We start from the raw sequence: 2,601 nt of genomic DNA, 5'->3' as shown, positions 1-2,601 counted from the left end.
GCTGGGGAAGAGGCCTGGAACGACAAGCACAGCGTGGGCAGGGGGAAGCGCGAGGCACGGGCTGGACACTGACCCCATGGCTGGGGGAAGGCAGGTCAGAACAGCCCGAGATCCTGACCCAGCCACGGATGGAGCAACATGGGACTCCAGGTGATGCCTAGAAATACACCTGAAGCACAGCTGAAAGATAGGAAACTGGGCTTTGTTCTGAAAGCTTCATTTTCCTGGAAATGATGGGATTGAAAAAGTAAAAAAATCGGTGTTTTTTCTGGATCATTCACACCGGGGGTTTTAGAAGCCCAGATTTTCAGCTCTCCCACTAAACTCCACTCACTTTTTCTTAAGCGAGAGATGAAATTCAAATGACTGAGACCAAGCAGTGTAAGAAACACCAAGATTTCTGCGCTGTAACAGCCCCATTTTGGTACCAATCTTGTTACGGAGCAAATCGAGGCATCTGAGGAGACCCGAATCCCCTCTCCTTGTGTCACCGTTTGTCAGTCCAGCACACAAAGGAAACTCCAGATGAGAAGATCCTTGTGTCACCGTTTGTCAGTCCAGCACACACAGGAAACTCCAGATGAGAAGATCATCCAAGCACAGGCTGGTTTGGGCTGAAGGGACCTTCAAGCTCATCCTGCAGGGGCATGTTCAACTCAACCAGGATGCTCAGAGCCCCAGGCTCCAACCTGACCTGCAATGGGGCCAGGGATGGGGCTTCTCCCACCTCTCGGGGAAACCTGGCACAGGCTCTCACCACCCTCACAAGGAAGAATTTCTTCCCTACATGAAGTCATCAAGACCACAGGGTAGATACGGCCCAGCAGCATCCTCATAATTAAAATACCCTGAAGAATAATCACAGTGATGTGGCAGGAGTGACACAGATGCAGCATTGCTTTGGGCAGTGATGGGAGACCAAGCCCCGAGGAGCGGCACAGGATTCATCTTGGCCACGTCACAGTCCGGACCACCCACGTCTCACCCCCACCACGGGCTGCTGCCACCTGAAAACACCATTAGTTTTTTTTCCCAACATCTAAGCGGGGACTAGAGCCGCGTGAGGATCCAGCTCGCTCTGAACAACTGCCCAGTGCTCGTTCCTCAACACTGGCTGGAGCTGAACACCTCGACCACCACGGTGTAAGGAAGGATGAGCGCCTGCATTTCCCATCACTGGGACAATCTGGTGCTACCTGGACGAGCTCCCGCTGGGGCTGGGGAAGTGTTTGCTGCAGGCAACAGCAAAGGCGCTTTTAAAGCCAAGATCACAGGCTTAGGCGGGAGCTGGAAGGGGAACAGAGAGCTCCCACCAAGGGTGGTCTCGCTGCAGGAGCTCCTGAACGGGGCTCAGCTATTTCCTTCTCTGCTAAAAACTCCACCAGGATCACGCTGGCACATGGGGCGGTTCGACGGCAGGAGCCAGCAGCTCTGATGGCCGTCCCGAAGGGGACATACCACAGCGGTGCCAGGGTTGTACCCTGGAACCGGGGACAGCTTCTGTTCTGCTCCCAAGAGCTGATGCGAAAGCTCGGCAACGTTCCCAGCCATGCTCCTAGGCTGCAGCACTGTCCGGGGATCGGGATGGAGAAGAGTCTTGACTCATGCAACAGCTTGGGCCAAGAAACACCAGCTGGTTCCCCTGAGCCAGGTGCCAGGCTCCCCCCAGCCCCGGGAGGGATGCCCCGAATTTACGGGGTGCAGTTTCTCAGGGCACATACTGATCAAAGAGAGCATCAGAAATGAGACCAGCCACGTCAGGACGTGAGATTTAGTGGATGAGCAAAGGCCTGAGGTGATTAAAAGTGACCAAACACGTCACACTCTCCCGGCAGCTGCAAGTGCTGAGCCAGCGGCTTGACCTCACCGCTGGGAGCACTGCAAACATGGTTCGCAGCTCTGAGAGCACGGGATGAGTCTTCCAGACCTAAATCCGCAGTTCGAGGCCCACACAGCTCGAAGACAGGCAGTTCTCAGCATCCCGAGCAGTGTCATGGCAAGAGGGTTCATGGGCAGCCACCAGGTCGAGGAGGAAACAGTGGCAGGAGGGTCCCCTCCTCTGGCTTACAAGGCCGAGCAGAGCCTGGGAGTGTCTGCAGCTCCTCTGAGAGGGGATTGGGGCCAGCACCAACAGGTCTGGGAAAGTCTCCTCATCTTTGTTGGCCGTTGAACAGTCAGGGGAAGCGGCACATCAAAGGGTGGGAGAGCACAGATGAAACCTCGGGATCCAGCTGTTTGAAGGACAGTCCAGAGCACTTGTTTACAGAGACTCCTCCCAGAGCTTCAAGTCACTCTGGGCCATGAGGCCACCGCCTGAGGGCATCCCTGAGGTGCTCCCCAGAGCCAGGCAGCGAAGACCGCACAATTCACCCACTGCAACAAAGCCAAAGCCTCAACAACACCCACGTCCAACGATGAACTTGCTTCTTCTGGACTATGTGCTGAGGAGATCTCGCAGGAGGTGCCTTCACCTTGAAAGCTGCTGCCTGGGCGCTCACCTCGCGCTTTCACACCTCCTTGCTCACACGGGGGTTAGTCTGCTGGCTTTGCTCCGCTCTTCACACCTTGCTTGCTACCTCCATGGACAGAATTTCCCCACAC

General features: G+C 55.7%; 1 protein-coding gene across 1 annotated transcript in view; it reads right to left on the bottom strand.

Annotated features, from left to right (window-relative positions):
• LOC104502344 (heat shock factor protein 1-like) overlaps nt 1–2,601 on the bottom strand; it is a gene marked incomplete at both ends in the record, with an annotated part of 12,333 nt that overhangs the window by 6,321 nt on the left and 3,411 nt on the right. The gene's annotated exons all lie outside the window — the stretch shown is intronic.

Source organism: Buceros rhinoceros, unplaced genomic scaffold (genome assembly GCF_000710305.1).
Source record: "Buceros rhinoceros silvestris isolate BGI_N320 unplaced genomic scaffold, ASM71030v1 scaffold27612, whole genome shotgun sequence".
In the NCBI taxonomy this organism is placed as follows: Eukaryota; Metazoa; Chordata; class Aves; order Bucerotiformes; family Bucerotidae; genus Buceros; species Buceros rhinoceros.
Note: the sequence above shows the minus strand (reverse complement) of the source record. Positions and strands in the feature narration are given on the sequence as shown.